Here is a 19,058-nt window from a genome sequence, read left to right as displayed (position 1 = left end):
TGAAATATTTTATGATGAAAAATACCAAAATAATTTTTATTAATTCATAATTCATTTATAAATATAAAAATGAGCACAACCGTCAACAGACTGACGATTGACTTTGGGACACTATTCTCAATAATCTCTCACTTGGTCTAAAGCCAATCGGTGCAGTATCTAATACCCATCTTCGACTTGTAGTTGTCGAACTCCTTCACCGCAATGGCTTTAGTGAATGGGTCAGTCAGATTCTCCTTTCCATCGATCTTCTGAAGATCGACGTCATCTCGATCCATAATTTATCGGATGAGATGGTAGCGACACAGAATATGCTTCGTCCGCTGGTGTGCCTTTGGTTCCTTCGCCTGAGCAATGGCTCCAGAGCTGTCACAGTAGAGTAGAACTGGACCAACAAAGGAGGGTGCTACTCCGAGCTCGGTGATGAATTTCTTCAGCCACACCACTTCTTTGGCAGCATCTGATGCGGCGACATACTCCACCTCGCAAACTGAATCAGCCACTGTGTGCTGCTTGAAAATTTTCCAGCAGATAGCCCCACCATTAAGGGTAAAAATAAATCCCGACACACTTTTGCTGTCATCGTGATCAGACTGAAAACTAGAGTCTGTAAACCCTATAAGTCTCAAGTCTGATTCACCATAAACAAGTCACTGGTCCTTAGTATTTTTTAAATACTTCAGGATGGTTTTAACAACCTTCCAGTGATTCTCCCCAGGATCAGATTGGTATCTATTCACTATCCCTAGTGAGTATGCCACATCTAGTCGTGTACATGTCATGGCGTACATGATAGATCCCACTGCCGAAGCATATGGAATCCTACCCATATGCTCTCTCTCTTGAGGTGTTGTTAGACGATCCCTTTTTGAGAGAGAAATTTCATGGCCTATCGGAAGATAGCCTTTCTTAGAATTCTCTATGCTGAACCTCTTCAGCATAGTATCAATGTACGTGGACTGAGATAAACCAAGCAACTTTTTAGATCTATCCCTATAGATCCTCATCCCTAGGATGTAGGAAGCTTCTCCCAGATCCTTCATGGAGAATTGTGACGACAGCCAAATCTTTATTCCCTGTAATGCAGGGACATCATTCCCGATTAAGAGAATGTCATCCACATACAATACAAGAAATACTACTACTGGACCATTAGCCCACTTATAAATGCATGGCTCTTCTCCATTCTTAACGAAGCCATACGTCTTGATCGTCTTATCAAAATGTATGTTCCAACTCCGTGATGCCTGCTTAAGTCTATAAATGGACCTCTGTAGCCTGCACACCTTAGACTCATCTGTGAATGTGAATCCTTCAAGTTGTATCATATACACCTCTTCATCCAGCTCTCCGTTTAGGAAAGCTGTCTTCACATCCATCTGTCAGATTTCATAGTCCAGATGGGCAGCTATCGCAAGCATAATCCGAATGGATTTGAGCATTGCTACAGGAGAAAATGTCTCATCATAGTCTATACCATAACGTTGATGATATCCCTTGGCAACCAAACGGGCTTTATAGGTTTCCACCTTTCCATCTGCACCTCTCTTCCTCTTGAAGACCCACTTACACTCTATGGGTTTTACTCCTTCGAGTGGGTCAACCAATGTCCACACATCGTTGACCTTCATAGACTCCATTTCAAATTTCATGACCTCTAGCCATTTCTCATAATCGAATCTCTGCATTGCATCCATGTAGGTGATCGGATCCTCATCATTTTTATCAAGTTCGATAGGATCGCCATCCCGAACTAAGAAATCATAGTATCTGTCTGGTTGACGTGGTACTCTACCAGATCGCCTTAAGGGTGCTTGAATAATGGGCTCCAGATCTGATCTAACTAAATCCGGTTCAGGTTCAGCAACTTATGTCAGTTTTTTCACCTGTCGAACTTCGTTAAGTTCGATCTTAGAGGCAATAGTCCCTTCACCAAGGAACTCTTTTTCCAAAAAGATTGCCTTAAGGCTGACAAACACTTTTTGCTCATCAGCTAGGTAGAAGTAATACCCTTTGATCTCTTTTGGGTACCCTATAAAATTATACTTATCAGATCTAAGTCCAAGTTTGTCCGTAATTAAACATTTAACATAAGTCAGATACCCCCAAACCCTAAGGTGCGAGAGTACTGGCTTACGTCCTATCCATATCTCATATGGCGTTTTGGTTACAGACTTACTCGGAATGCTATTTAGAAGGTAACAAGCCGATTCGAGCGCATATCTCCAGAGGGAGATCGACAGACCAGCAAACCCCATCATGGATCAAACCATATCCAACAAGGTCCAATTCCTCATTTCAGATACACCATTATGTTGTGGTGTTCCAGGAGGAGTCCACTGAGAGAGAATCTCATTCTCTCCAAGATATGTCAGAAAATCATTGGAAAGATATTCACCTCCTCGATCAGATTGAAGAGTTTTAATACACTTTTTAGTTTATTTTTCTACCTCATTTCGGAATAGTTTGAACATTTCAAATGACTCCGATTTATGCTTCATTAAATAGACATACCCATACCTCGATAGGTCGTCTGTGAAGGTTATGAAGTAGAAATATCCACCTCTTACACTAGAGCTCATGGGTCCACATACATCAGAATGTACCAAACCCAAGAGTTCACTGGCTCGCTCACCTTTTTCAGTAAAAGGTGATTTGGTCATTTTACCAAGAAGACAGGACTAACAGGTTGGAAGTGATTCACAATCACCTACTTCAAGAATTTCTTCTTGAGCCAACCTGTTTATCCTGTTCTTATTGATATGACCTAGCCTACAGTGCCAAAGGTAGACTTCTGACACATTATCTATTCTAGGGCATTTATCGGAGATTTGAACCACATTAACAGGTTGTGATAGAAAGTAAATTCCATTATTAAGTTGTCCAACAAACATTGTAACACCATTCAAAATGATATTGCAAATATTTTTTTTTATTAAAAATTGATAACCGTTCATGGCCAAAAGGCCTACAGAAATAATATTTAATAAAAAGCTTGGACAATAGTGACATTCACTCAGAATTATATTTCGAGAATTGATTACAAGGTTCATGATTCCTAATGCTAGAATTGGAACTTTGCTTCCATCTCCAATATTCAAGAATCTATCGCCTTCATCAAATCTCCTACTGACCTGCAGACCCTGCATCGAATTGCAAATATGATAAGGGCTTCCGGTATCCAATACCCAGGTAGTAGTATCACTAATGAAAAAGTTGTGAGGTATTATCATATAAGTACCTTGCTTCTTCTTCGGCCTGTTCGGGTCCAGGGAGGTAATGTATAGAAGACAGTTCCTCTTCCAGTGCCTCTGCTTCTTTCAAAAGAAGCACTTCGCCTGGCTCTGGTCGGGCTTGCATTTCTTGGTCTGACCCTGTGCAGATGTCCTAGCATGTAGCTGCACCTTCTTATTCTTCTTCTTCTTGTTCTTCTTCTTCCCTTTCTTAAAGGGTCGACAACCAGAAGAAGACCCTCCCACAACATTCACCGACTCCTTATGGAGCTAGTGATCCTTCTCAAAGTTCTGCAGCAACCCCAACAAGCCGTGATAGTTCACTGCAGGCTTTGTCATCCGAAAATGAGTAAGAAAGGGGAGAAAGGACTTGGGCAATGAATTAAGGATCGCATCCTTACCGAGTTGCTCGTGCAGGGGAAAGTCCAGTTTACTTAGGCGCTCAATCATTTCGATCATGTACAGTACATGATCAGTGACTGAGGCTCCATCCCTCATCCGAGCATTGAAAATGGCACAACTAGTTTTGTGCCTTTCAACGTCGTCAGGCATGCCAAAGGAGTCGTTCAACATTTGAAGCATCTCCTGTGGCTAGGCATTCTCGAACCTATGGCTGAACTCATCATTCATTGCCGCCAGCATAATACACTGAATGGTGGTACGGTCGTTGAACCACTTCTGATAAGTATCTCGGACCGTCCCTCTAACATTCGGGACTGGCTCCTCAAGTACTGGATCCGTTACTACATAAAGGATTTGCTCATACTCAAGGACGATTTTTAATTTTCGATACCAGCTATCGAAATTAGGTCCCATGAGCTTGTCATTATCTAATAATGATCGGAGGGACAGGGTAGTGGCCATAGCTGCATAAAGAAAAATCAGACCTCTATTAGTACATAAATTATAAATACTAAAGACTTGGACTTTAGTCTAAAGTTTCTCTCAGTATTTTTACGAACTGGTAGCCTCAACCTCCAATTCGAGGAATTACTTTAATTCTTTAGTGGGTACTAGAATCCACACAGACTACACACGAGCCCAACTTTGGTTGGTCAATCCATGTGCATCTATGGGTAGGTTCATAACCAGTTGTTTCTCTAAACAACTTCTAGTAATTGATTTTGCCCCAGAACCTAATCAGTAGGCTTTGGCCTCCACTGAAAAGATCTGGTTAGGTCCAACCATTAACATGATTTGATTTGATGAATCAGACCAATAAATGATCAGGCCCAACTTTGGCCGGCCAACCTGATCACCATCAGAAAGACTCAAACCAAATTATCATATTATGAATGATAATTCCATTAGTCAATAAGCACCAGGCCTTTGGGCCTCCAATGATTATTAAACTAATGGACTCATTATCACTCACTTAATGGGAGGCTATGACTTAGTTATCAATATAACTTAATCATTTTTAGGAACCTAATAATTTTTTTTTTTGAGGATTTTATTAAAGGATAGATGAGAAGAAAATATCCAGTCAATTTCAATCCTCCCACTGACTTCACCAAGTCAGATTAAAAAGGATTTAATTAAAGCTGGCATTAGGAGCACCTAAATCAGTCAAACTGATTTACCTAATGACATGGGTGAGCCCTAATCACCAAGTGATCTAATCAAAACCTAATTCACCAGGTTGGCCAGGTAAGTGAGATCAGTGGTGGGGATAAGCCATTAACTTGTCAGAGATCAAATCACTGCGAGTAGCTCCCGCTTAAAAACCACTGGTCAAACTACCAAACTTACCTTAGACACCAACCGGTTCATTCGTTTTAATTTGATCAACTTAGTAAATAGGGTTCCACCACGTAGCCATGAATTAAGTCCATCTTGGTCTAGTTAAAGACATGGACCCATTCAACTACAACTATTGGAGTTGAGTTTAGAGCATTCTTGACCTAATCTAATTCAACTTTTGATTAGATTTGACCAATTACTCTAATTTAGTCCATTTCTTTAAGCCAACCTTAGGTCTAACCCAATTATGGACCTAATCCATCTAATCCATTGACCCACAAGTTTATGCAATTATCTTATGTTGCTCAGCTATGCAACCCAAGAGGGGGGGTGAATTGGGTTTCTAAAAATTTTAACCTTAACTTATATCTTACGAAAATTATTTAACAATAGCTAAATAAATAAGCAGAGTATAGTTGATTCAAGGCTAATGGTTAAATGCAAGAATGCAAGAGAATAAAGAAGTTCTAAAGAAGAGCAATTAGGCACAACACAAACAAAAAGAATTTATAGTGGTTCGGTGCCAACCTTGCACCTACATCCACTCCCCAAGCTCTTACTTGAGAATTCCAATCCACTAACTTGTATTCAACTTAAATACACTCGTCGGAACCTCTGACTCTAGCTATCCCAAGCTAGTCCACTTGTTTTCTAGGTACAAGCCAACCCAATACACTCTGATTCAAGATTCGGATCAATCTTCCTTTATTTTAGAACCCTTCCAAAATAAAAACAATAACTCAAACAGAGTATTACAATCAATAGCATAGAAAATACAAAAAAAGCTCCTTTAATGAGCGAATGAGGCTTTAAATACACTTTACTCAAAGAGAAGAAGGCTCTTTTCGATTTTTTCAATGTGGTTGGAGACTTGAATGAGCACTTGAGGAGTTGGTGAGCTTGAATTAAAACCTTCTTGAATGCTTTGAGTGAGCTCTTGCTTAGGACTGAAAAGTATGCTTAAAATCCTCTTTTCAAAAATCTCTTTTCTTTATGATTCCCACCTTTTTGTCCCTTTTATAGCTTTAAGGAATGGTGGAGAGCAATCCGGGCTGAAATAGAGCCGTTAATTCACATTAAATGAGCATTAAATACACTTAAAACGGATTAAAAACCAGCCGTTGCGGAACTTTCCCATCACAGGGGTCGACTCATGGGTCGACTCATGCTCATGGGTCGACTCATGGGGTCGACCTCTGTGAAAAACAGCAGAAAATAATGGTTATGTAATTTGGACCTAAAAATAGCAGAGGTCGACTCATGGGTCGACTCATGCCTGGGGTCGACCCCTGGGGTCGACTCACAGACAGTGCCAGTCAGAAAATTCTGCGTGCCAATCAGCCCTTTGTGCCATGAGTCGACTCATGGGATCGACTCAAATTTTCAAACATGGATATCTTTCAAAATACATGTCCAAAAATTATAAAATTTTCATCAATGGATCACAAATCTTTTGTTCTAGCACTTGATGCTTTCAAATCAGGATTTGGTAAAATTATGATTTTGTCCCTGAAATGCAATAAGTCTTTTTCAAGCAAAAATTATTAGTAACCCCTTCAAATGCTTTGTAATCATCAAAATCAATCTAAGAAGTAACAATCTCTCCCTTTTTGATGATGACAAAACACTTGAGCAAAAGCATATATATAAAACCTTGAGCATGAATTTCAAAGTTATGAAGATGCATTATTTGAATATTATAGCCATGTATTGGAATGAAATGCATCATTGGTAGTTTGAGGATAAATAAAAAATTTGTTACCAATTTGAAAATTGCTTATAAATGCATTTGCTTGAAAAGAAGATTGATTCTTTGGCATATGATACATGTGCCCATTTGCTTGTGTTGTTCATTTGCCTAATAATTTGCTTATTGCTTAACAATTTAAAAATTTACTCATTTGCTCATTTGAAAATTTGCTCAATTAAAAATTACTCAATTCAAAAAATTTTAAAATTTGCTCATTTGAAAAATCTCATTTGCTTAATTAAAAATTGCTCAATTCAAAAATTTTAAAATTTGCTCATTTAAAAAATCTCATTTGCTTAATTGAAAATTGCTCAATTCAAAAATTTTAAAATTTGCTCATTTGAAAAAAATTGCTTATTTATTTAAAAATATCTCATTTGCTCATTTGATTATTTCTCTCCCTTTTTGACAGCATCAAAAGAGATTCTTTACTCTCATTTGCTTATTTCTTGTTTCTTAATTGCTTATTATCTTATTGCTTGTTTCTTAATTGCTTATTATTTTATTGCTTGTTTCTTAATTGCTTATTATTTTATTGCTTGTTTCTTAATTACTTATTATTTTACTCTCCCTTAATATGGCAAACATAAAAGATATATCAATTGGATACCATATTGCAATTCATAATATTTTATATCATGGATATGAGTTATGTTGCATGCACATTATTGAAAGAAACTCAATTTGAAAGTCATTCATTGAAAGTCAAAGAGTATATATTTATAATCAAAAAGTGACTGATTGTATTGTTGTTCCAATACATATACCAAAATACAAAAGTCAATCAGTCAACATCATTGCATGGCCCAAAAGATAGATCCTAGACTAGAACTAAAGAAAAGACTAACTACTCAGGATCTAGTAGAGATCATGACTGGATGGATTAGAGTTAGATGAATCGAAGATGGGGTGAGGAGATGTAGGATCACGACCAAGGGCTCGACCTCGACCCCGTCTACCTCTGCCACGAGTGGAGGTACCGGCATGAGTGGATGGGTGAGAGGATCCAGAAGGCTGCGAAGCAATAGACTGAGCTGCAAGTGATAGTCTGATAGTGTCCAGAAGGTTTAAGGCTCTTGAAACAGACTGAAGCAATGCAGTGAACTGGGTGGATGCATGCTCACTAGAGCCTCTGATCTCTCTCCTCAGAAAATCAAATCCACTCTTCAAAACTCCTCTAAGTCTGGCTGCCTCCGTAGATAGGTCTGAGACCTCAGTGATGCACTCCTGTGGCTGTGGATGTGCCAGAGCTAACACTTGCCCCTGCAAGTCAAGTACTCTCCCAGTCAGTCTCAATATATAACCCTCAAGCTGCTGAATACGAACTGACTGATCTGAAATCATCTGGAACACAGTGGAGATGTGGGGGATCAATGTCTGATCAGATACATCAAGTGATGTGGATCCTTGTGCAAAAGCTGAAGTGCCCAACTGTCGAGAAAGTAAGGAAGCCACACGCTGAGAGATCATCTCTATCTGGTCATCAGCTAATCTGATCTCTGAGGGATGTGCTCTGCTTCTGGCTGCTGGACTGGAGTGTGCCTCCTCGTAGATTCTGATGGGCCAGCCTCGGAATTCGAAACAAACTGAATGTCTGGAGATGCTGTCCTGAGATCATGGAGGGGTGAAGATGGTCCTTCTTCCTCAGCTCTATCCTCAGCTCTCTCTTCCACTCCTTTAGTCCAACCACCATCAGTCCTAGTAAATCCCATGCGGTGCAAAGTATGTTCGTTGATGGTGTCAGAGTGAGAAAGCCTAGCTACTGCCTCCCTCTCAAAACTAACTCCAAACCTCCTGAATACCAAAGTGAGGGCCATACCGAAAGGCAGATGTGCCTTGGATCTATTCAGGGTTTCTCTCATGGCCTCAATCATTAATGCTGGGAGGTTCAGAGGGGTTTGGGTAATCACATGAAACATAATACAGATGTCTCGGCCTGAGAGGAGGTCATGTCTACCACTTCTAGGGAAGAAAAGCTTTGTTACCATTTGATGTAGTATCCTCATCTCAATGGAAAGGATCTTGGCCTCTAGTTTGTTTAGGCTTCCCGAGAAGGTTCTTCCTAGAATCACATTAATTCCTTCTTCCTTGACTGGGAGTTCCATGTTTGAGTATCCCTCACAGGGTAAATGAAGAATTTCTCCCAAAAGTACAGGATCTAGACAAATTTCTATACCCTTAATAGTGGATGTTACTGTTCCATTGCCATAGCTCAAGTTCAGATAAAATTCTCTAACCAAATCCACATAGATAATTTCTTTAAGTGAGCAGTAGAATCTTCAACCTTGATCTTTGATTTTTGAATCGATAGAGAACCCCTCTTTTTCAAAAAATCTGAAATCTACATTTTTTCTGGGTTCTACCTTTCTATCAGATAAGGGAATCTTACTGGGGCTTAATGGAGATCGAGAAGAAGCTGGGGCAGATGCCGAAGCAGGGATTGAAGCTGATGAGGTCTGGGTTGCCTGTCTCTTCCTGTGCATGCCTTCTTCCAACTCGCGGACCGACTTCCTTCTTTGTGGGAGCTTCATTTTAGGAGCCATTTCCACCACCAAAGCAAGTAAGGGTCTTAGGAGGTCAAATACGTGAAGAGATAGAGGGATTTTAGGGGAAGGATAGGGATTTTTGGAGGAGTGATATCCCGATTTGGAAGAGAAGGGTAGAATCTAGGGCACGCTCAATCCGTTCCAAACAAGGGAGGAGAAGGGGAAGAGCTCGATTCCTAAGGGTCGATTTGAGGTGTAAGGGGTTATGGAAGAAGAGTCTTAGGAAAGGACTTGGGTTTGGAGAAGAAGAGAAGGGGACCTATGGTTTTGGAGGGAGGAAGAAGACGGTGGAATGGGTCGGCTCAAAGGATGGGTTTTCAACAAAAAAAAGGAGCCCGTGGGATTTTGGCCAAAAACTACAAGTTTGCCCTTGGGTCGACCCTAGGGGTCGACTCATGGCACATTGAAACTCAGAAAAATGATGAGATAATTTTCAAAAAATTTGAAACTTTAGGAGAAGGATATTTGCTCAATGATCAATTATGAGAATGATAATTTTGAGCTTTTAAGCCCAAGAGAAATGGTGAGAATTAAGTTCAAGGAGTTTTTGACATTGATCCCTTGGGATTGGAGAGACATTTAAGCAGATGGATCAAGGATTTCTAGTTCTCTCCTAATTTCACCGAATCTATCTTCACTTAGGACCTTTGTAAAGATGTCGGCTAATTGATTTTCAGTACAAATATAGTCAAGAATTATGTCTTTATTTTGAATATATTCTCTTATGAAATGATGTCTGATTTCAATATGTTTGGATCTAGAATGCTGAATTAGATTTTTAATAAGATTTATAGCACTCGTGTTGTCACATCTTATGAAAGTTTCATTAAGTTTGATATCAAAATCTTCGAGTTGTTGCTTAATCCACAAGATTTGAGCACAATAACTTCCGGCTGCAATGTATTCGGCCTCGATCGTAGACAGTACTACCAAATTTTGTTTCTTGCTAAACCAGGAGATTATGTTAACACCAAGAAATTGGCAAGTTTCACTAGTACTTTTTCTGTCTAATCTACATCCAGCAAAATCAGCATCTGAATATCCTATTAAATCAATTAATGAGTCCTTAGAGTACCATAATCTTAGAGTTTGAGTACCATTCAAATATCTAAGGATTCTTTTAACAGCATTCAAGTGAGATTCTTTAGGATTAGATTGAAATCGAGCACAAAGACAAACACTAAACATAATATCAGGTCTGCTAGTAATTAAATATAGTAGAGAGCCAATCATACCTCCATAATATTTTAAGTCTACACTTTTACCTTCTTCATCCTTGTCAAGCTTACATGAAGGGCTCATGGGTGTGCCAATTGCTTTGGAGTTCTCCATTCCAAATCTTTTGAGTAATTTCTTTGTGTACTTGTTTTGGGTGATAGAGATTCCTTCTTTTGTTTGTTTGATTTGGAGTCCGAAAAAGAATGTAAGTTCTCCCATCATGCTCATCTCGAACTCTCCTTGCATGAGCTTTGCAAAATCTTGACAAAGAGATTCATTAGTAGACCCAAAGATAATGTCATCAACATATATTTGTATAACTAATATATCATCTTGATTTCTTTTAATGAAAAGGATTGTGTCTACATTGCCTCTTGAAAAACCATTGTTAAGTAAAAATTTGCTTAGCCTTTCATATCAAGCCTTGGGTGCTTGTTTCAAACCATATAGAGCTTTATTTAATTTAAAAACATGATTAGGAAAAGCATGATTTTCAAAACCTGAGGGTTGTTCTACATAGACTTCTTCAGCAATATATCCATTCAAAAGGGTACTTTTGACATCCATTTGAAATAATTTAAATTTCATAAAGCAAGTATATGCAAGTAGAAATCTAATTGCCTCTAGTTTAGCAACAGGTGCAAAGGTCTCATCAAAATCAATTCCTTCTTCTTGATTATAACCTTTAGCAACCAATCTTACTTTATTTCTTATTACATTTCCATGTTCATCTAATTTATTTCTAAAAACCTATTTTGTGTCAATTATTGAATAATTTTTAGGTCTTGATACTAAAGTCCATACATTATTTCTTTCAAATTGATTAAGTTTCTCTTGCATTGCATTAATCCAATTATAATCTTTTTCAGCTTCTTCAATAGATTTAGGTTCAAGATGAGAGACAAAAGCAAAATGATTTAATGCATCTTTAAGTGAAGAACGAGTTCTTACCCCATGCATATGATCACCAATAATTAGCTCCTTAGGATGATTGTGAACATACCTCCATTCTTTGAGTAGGTCATTTGTACCTTGAGGTTGTTCTTATTGTTCTTCACCTTCCTCATCCTGTTTATTTTCATATTCCTCATCATCTTGAATTATTGAATCTTTCAGAGTGATCTCCTTCATTCCTTCTATAAGAGGATCTGCATCATCAACACCTTCATTCTTTCTTGAAGGAAGATCGTTAGTTTCATCAAAGACAACATGTATTGACTCATCTACTACTAAAGTTTTCTTGTTAAAAACCCTAAAAGCTTTACTAGCAGAGGAGTAACCAAAAAAAAATACTTCATCGAATTTTGCATCAAATTTTCCAAGTCTTTCTTTACCATTATTTAATACAAAACATCGACAACCAAAAATATGAAAATATGCAATATTAGGTTTTCTTCCTTTCCAAAGCTCATAGGGGGTTTTCTTTAAAATTTATCTAATTAAAGCATGATTTAATATGTAACATGCTATGTTAATAGCTTCCGCCCAAAAGTATCTTGGAAGGTTGCTTTCACATAGCATGGTACGGGCCATTTCTTCTAGGGTTCTATTTTTCCTTTCTACTACACCATTTTGTTGGGGTGTCCTAGGTGCAAAAAAATTATGGCCTATTCCTTTTTCATCACAAAATTTTTCAAAATCTTGATTTTTAAATTCGGTTCCATGATCACTCCGAATATTTTGAATTGAAAATCCTTTCTCATTTGTGACTTTTCGGTAAAATGTAGAGAAAACTTGAAAAGTTTCATCTTTGTGTGCCAAAAAGAAAATCCATGTAAAATGAGAGAAATCATCAATAATTACAAAACCATATCATTTTTCTCCTAAACTAGTAGTTCTTGTAGGTCCAAATAAATCCATGTGTAATAGCTCTAAAGGTCTAGAGGTTGAAACAATATTTTTAGATTTAAATGAAACTCTTGTTTGTTTACCTAGTTGGCATGCATCACAGATTCTATCCTTTTCAAAGTTTAATTTTGGCAAACCAAGAACCAATTCCTTCTTAATGAGTTTTGAAAGTGAATGCATGCTAATATGTGCAAGCCTACGATGCCAAAGCCAACTAGTCTCATTAATCTTGGCATTCAAGGATACTAGGCATTGCATGTTTATCTTAGATAGATCATTCAAATCTACCATGTAAACATTACCATGTCTATGTCCAATAAATTTGATGCCTTCATTAATAGGACTAGTTACAATGCAAACAGAAGATTCAAAAATAACTTTGTCTCCTTTATCACAAAATTGACTAATGCTTAGTAAATTATGCTTTAAACCATCTACTAACAAAATATTTTCAATATACTTGGAGGGAGTGATACCAATGTTACCTATACCGATGATCTTTCCTTTACCATTATCTCCAAAGGTGACCATCCCTCCATTCTTAGCATCAAGTGTGATGAATTGAGATTCATCACCAGTCATGTGTCTCGAGCATCTGCTATCAAGATACTATTTTCTGTTTGCTCCTTGGGATGCTAGACACACCTGCAGGCAAAAGTCAAAATTTTGCTTTAGGTACCCAAGCTTTCTTGGGTCCTTTTTGGTTAGTCATAATGGTTCCTTTTGGAACCCATATTTTCTTTACATTTGAATTTACAGATTTGTTAGAGAAGCAAGTGTATGACATGTATCCTACTCTACCACATTTGAAGCAAGTAATATTAGAAAACTTGTTACTTGAAGAGTTTACATAGATATTTTTCAGATACTTTTATTTCTTCAAGGGGTTATAGCCAAGTCCAGCCTTATCATACACAGCCTTTTGATTTTCAAGAATCATATTAAGTTTATTAGAACTCAAGGTAAAATTTTCAACTATTGGTTTTAGCTTGGCAATTTTATTCTTTAAATTTTGATTTTCTTGAAACAGGGTAGATTTTTCAATTGAAATGCTTTCATTTTGTTTCAGTAAAAATTGATTTTTTGATTTTAGATCTTTGTTCTTTATCCCTAGTTTCTTTAGTTCATCAATTAAATCATAAAAAGCTTCATGAAGTTCTTCAAATGTAAAGTCACTAGGAGTTTTAGAATTTACCTCATTTTCATGTGCCATAAGGCACAAGTTGGCTTGTTCAGTTGAGTCTTCCTCTTCGGAGCTTGAGTCATCACTTTCACTCCAAGTGGCCATCATGGCCTTCTTCTTGTACTTCTTGGGATCCTTCTTCAATTGTGGGCATTCAGACTTGAAGTGTCCCAGTTTCTTGCATTCATAGCAGATAAGGGGCTGGTCTTTATCTTTTTCTTTGCTATGTTCCCCTTTTGTGAGTGGCCTCTTCCTCATTCCTTGTTTCTTTTTCCTCAAAAACTTCTTGAACCTTCTGGTAATGAGTGCCATCTCTTCATCCTGCTCTTCATTTTTGGAGTCATCAGTTTCTTCATCTAGTTGAGCTGTGGATTTGAGGGCGATTGTTCTCTTCTTTTTGACTTCTTCCTCTTGATGTTGTTTCATGCTCAGCTCATGTGTCATCAATGATCCAAGAAGCTCTTCCAAAGGTAGGATGTTCAGATCTTTAGCTTCTTGGATAGCGGTCACTTTGGCTTTCCAAGTTCTTGGTAAGGACCTGAGAATCTTTCTCACAAGCTCACTGTTATAATAGGACTTACCAAGACTCTTTAAACCATTTATAATATCAATAAAATGTGTAAACATTTCAGTTATAGACTCATCATGCTCCATTTTAAACAGTTCATATCTATGCACGAGCATGTTAATTTTGGACTCCTTTACTTGATTAGTTCCTTCATGGATTACTTCTAATCTATCCCATATTTTTTTAGCAGACAAGCAAGTTGAAATGCGATTAAATTCATTAGCATCAAGAGCACAATATAGAACATTCATAGCTTTAGCATTTAGTTGGGCCATTTTCTTATCAACCTCATCCCAATCTCTTTCGGGTTTGGCTGATTCCACACCATCAATAATTTTAGTGGGTGTGTGAGGGCCGTTTACTATGATACTCCACATATCATAGTCGAGTGCTTGAATGAAGATTTTCATCCGAGCTTTCCAATAGGTATAGTGGGACCCATTAAAAAGTGAAGGTCGGTTAGTGGACTGCCCCTCGGCTAGAGAAGTGCTAACTTGAGTTGCCATAGATCTTTAGCTCTTTGATTGGTTAAATCAAAGTAGGGCTAGAGCACCGGGCTCTGATACCACTTGTTGCCTAGCTATGCAACCCAAGAGGGGGGTGAATTGGGTTTCTAAAAATTTTAACCTTAACTTATATCTTATGAAAATTGTTTAATAATAGCTAAATAAATAAGGAGAGTATAGTTGATTCAAGGCTAATGGTTAAATACAAGAATGCAAGAGAATAAAGAAGTTCTAAAGAAGAGCAATTAGGCACAACACAAACAAAAAAGATTTATAGTGGTTCGGTGCCAACCTTGCACCTACATCCACTCCCCAAGCTCCTACTTAGAAATTCCAATCCACTAACTTGTATTCAACTTGAATACACTCGTCGGAACCTCCGACTTTAGCTATCCCAAGCTAGTCCACTTATTTTTTGGGTACAAACCAACCCAATACACTCCGATTCAAGGTTTGGATCAACCTTCCCTTGTTTTGGAACCCTTCCAAAATAAAAATAATAACTCAAATAGAGTATTACAATTAATAGCATAGAAAATACAAAAAAAGCTCCTTTAATGAGCGAATGAGGCTTTAAATATACTTTACTCAAAGAGAAGAAGGCTCTTTTCGATTTTCTCAAGGTGGTTGGAGACTTGAATGAGCACTTGAGGAGTTGGTGAGCTTGAATTAAAACCTTCTTGAATGCTTTGAGTGAGCTCTTGTTTAGGGCTGAAAAGTATGCTTGAAATTCTCTTTTCAAAAATCTCTCTTCTTTATGATTCCCACCTTTTTGTCCCTTTTATAGCTTTAAGGAATGGTGGAAAGCAATCTGAGCTGAAATAGAGCCATTAGTCCATATTAAATGAGCATTAAATGTACTTAAAATGGATTAAAAACTAATCGTTACGGAACTTTCCCGTCACAGGGGTCGACTCATGAGTCGACTCATGCTCATGGGTCGACTCATGGGGTCGACCTCTGTGGAAAATAGAAGAAAACAATGGTTCTATAATTTTGGCCTAAAAATAGCAGAGGTCGACTCATGGATCGACTCATGCCTGGGGGTCGACCCTTGGGGTCGACTCACAGACAGTGCCGTCAGAAAATTCTGCGTGCCAATCAGCCCTTTGTGCCATGAGTCGACTCATGGGGTCGACTCAAATTTTCAAACATGGATATCTTTCAAAATACATATCCAAAAATTATAAAATTTTCACCAATGGATCACAAATCTTTTGTTCTAGCACTTGATGCTTTCAAATCAGGATTTGATAAAATTACGATTTTGCCTCTGAAATACAATAAGTCTTTTTCAAGCAAAAATTATTAGTAACCCCTTCAAATGCTTTGTAATCATCAAAATCAATCCAAGGAGCAACATCTTAGGTCTTAATTCACAATTCTAGACCTACTAGACAACACTTAATTTTTTTAATTAAGTATTTGGGCTGATGGGTCAGGGTTTGGCATTTTGAAAATAATTTTCAAATTTGAAAGGTTTTATTTTTTATTCACCAAATATATTGACTCATTTCACAAATAGATCAACACATTTCATAAATAGCAATCCTATTGCTAATTACATAACAGAAAATAACTCAATCAAAATAAATCATAAATATTTCTTTAGATCTAATATAACATATTCATGATAAATTTCACAATTGAACCTTTACAATTAATTCTTTTCGCTGCTTCATCTGCATGGGATATAATTGCAGTGGCACCCCTACTGCCATAGGAGACCCCATCGAATGGGAGGAGAGGGCCTTTAAACCCTACTTTTCTCCTATGACCGGACGGCCATGGCAACCAACCCAATTCGATTACTTACTACTTGGATCAAGTATATCTAAATATACCAATTTCAAAATTTAAATTTTAAATTTCAAAATTTAAATTTTGAATTTTAAATTTCAAACAAATTTCAAATTTCAAATTTTAAAATTTTGAATTTCAAATTTTAAATTTTAAATTTGAAATTTCAACCAAATTTCAAATTTTAAATTTTGAATTTCAAATTTTTGAATTTTGAATTTCAAATTTCAAAATTCAAAATTCAAATTTTGAATTTCAAATTTTTGAATTTTGAATTTCGAACAACTTTCAAAATTTAAATTTTAAATTTTTAAATTTTAAATTTTAAATTTAAACTTTTAGATTACAACTTAATCTACACATGTAAATATATATATCATATCTAAGAATCTGCTTTGATACCATTTGTGAAAAAATTCAGTGCAAGGGTAAAATGGTAATTTTAAAACTTTTCAAAATCATGATTTTATAGTGGAAAAATATTAATTAATCTAATTAATTAACATAAATTTATCCTACACTAGGATCTAAATATGATATATAGCATGCATGCATTTAAATTTAAAATTCAAATTTGAACAATAAACACTTTATTGTAATATGTTCAGAATACAATACCTTTGTGCGGGTAGTAGATCGTCGTAATTTGATCACCGTCGAGAGAGTCTGATCATCGTGATGTAACCACACAGTATGTCTGGTCTCTGCAGATCATCTACACGAAGCTCCCGATCTGATCGACTCCTCACGAGTGCTAGCTCGTTGTAGAGCCCTTTTGACGGCCGATGCTGATCGAACTCCTTCGATCTATGTCTGTCGATTCTTTGAATGCTCTAAATCATCAACAAACATATTTGAGATAATGTTGAAGATCTTCCTAAGATTTTGTGGGCTCACGACACTCGTAGCTCACTTTCTCACTTTCCGAACCCCGGGCTAAAACTCTAGGGAACTCACCGAAAATCTTGCACCCACTTTTCTTTCTTTTCTTTCTTTTTCTCTTGGAAGGATATGGACTTCTTTCTCACGCATAAGACTTCTCACGCCCCAGAATTTTTCTCCAAAAATCTTCTTCTTGCACGTCCCACTCTTCTCCTCCTTTTATAACAACGTCAAATGTCTTATCCAAAAGAAAGGACAAAGATGAGTAATTGCACATTTGAATTTAAATCAAATTTTGAATTCAAATGGACACCAACTCATCCCTTATCCACTAAAGGTGTGAGGCATGGCTTAAATTGTGCATGGAGTGATTTCATGAAAAACTTTTTCTCATGTAATAAATGGGACGTAAAAAAAGGGATATAGCGCAAAGATTGATTGCCCATTCAAATTCAAACTTTATTTTGAATTTGAATGGCCAACCAATCATCCTTATCCATTCATATGGCACATTAAAGTGGGGCGTGGAGAGGGCTTGGCATGAGAAAAAAATTCATGAGAAGTTCCTTCTCATGAATTCAAATGGGTGCAATGGAAGTGAGGTGGCGCATGAAGATTGGGTCAAGGTGGTTTAATTATTTAAACCAACCTAATTGAACCAAATAAGTTAGATCCAATTAGACTAATTTAAATCTAACTTAATTAGACTTAATTAGGCTCAATAAAATCCTAATCAAATCAGGAATTGACTAAGCCCAACCCCTAATCAAATCAGGGACCAAACCATCTTGACGATTAGGTCAACTCTTAACCTAATCGGGTCAAACCCAACTGAATCCAATTCAATTGGACTTGATCCAAAAATAATTATTCAATAAAATTGAGTTAATTAGTGATCAAATCATTAATTAAATTTTTCATAAATATTGAATCCAAATTCGATGGGCAATCGGGTATCAGAATTCATCGATATGTAACCCTGATCGAAAAGTCTCAACCAGTGGGACTCTTGATCCCGGTACCCATAATGTGTGAAACTCATAATTAGAGAATCCTGATTCTCGATCACTGAGTCCCAAACATGTAGGATTCTACATCAGCCATCAGATCAGATAGGAACCTCTAATGTGTGTGACCCCGCAGGTTCGAACCTAAGTCGATAGCACAGAAACCAATTCCTGTACTAATCGAAGTGACCATCTAGCAATGGTACCCGACATCCGGATAGGTCGAAGAGTCACAATCGCAACACTCAGAACCTATATGAATATGGTTACTGTATAATTCATCCTTTTGACCCTTGTGTTTAGGATGACTCAGGGTTAAACTGTCAACCTTGATCAGATCATCCGAATCGTGCTCAACTCAAACAGTCCTGTGACTCCTCACAAGGACTACCCTGGCCAAAGTTTTGCTAAATTGAAACACGGCTATACACAGCTCCTAAACTGGAGTGGTCAATCCCATCTTGACACACGCACCGACAAGTCAAGTACTTGACTACACCCAGCAGCCTTCCGTCACTGAATTAAAAATTCAGGTAGTCCAGTGCCTAAGTGCAGTGAGTTGCTTGCAAGTCACCGTGGCGGTCTCAGGTCAGAGGGATATTTATATCCATATTCCATCAGAGCAAATCTTGACAGTAGAAATAGCTCCAGAGTCGGTCACATTTAGTGCAGATGTACCCTTACATCTCACCTGTATGCCATACCAGTGTCTCCACACTCATTGGTTAAGAGGACAACCAACCTATATGGCACACAATGACCTGTGCTTGATAA

Source organism: Elaeis guineensis, chromosome 1 (assembly GCF_000442705.2).
Source record: "Elaeis guineensis isolate ETL-2024a chromosome 1, EG11, whole genome shotgun sequence".
Classification (NCBI taxonomy): domain Eukaryota; kingdom Viridiplantae; phylum Streptophyta; class Magnoliopsida; order Arecales; family Arecaceae; genus Elaeis; species Elaeis guineensis.
This window is presented reverse-complemented; position numbering follows the sequence as displayed.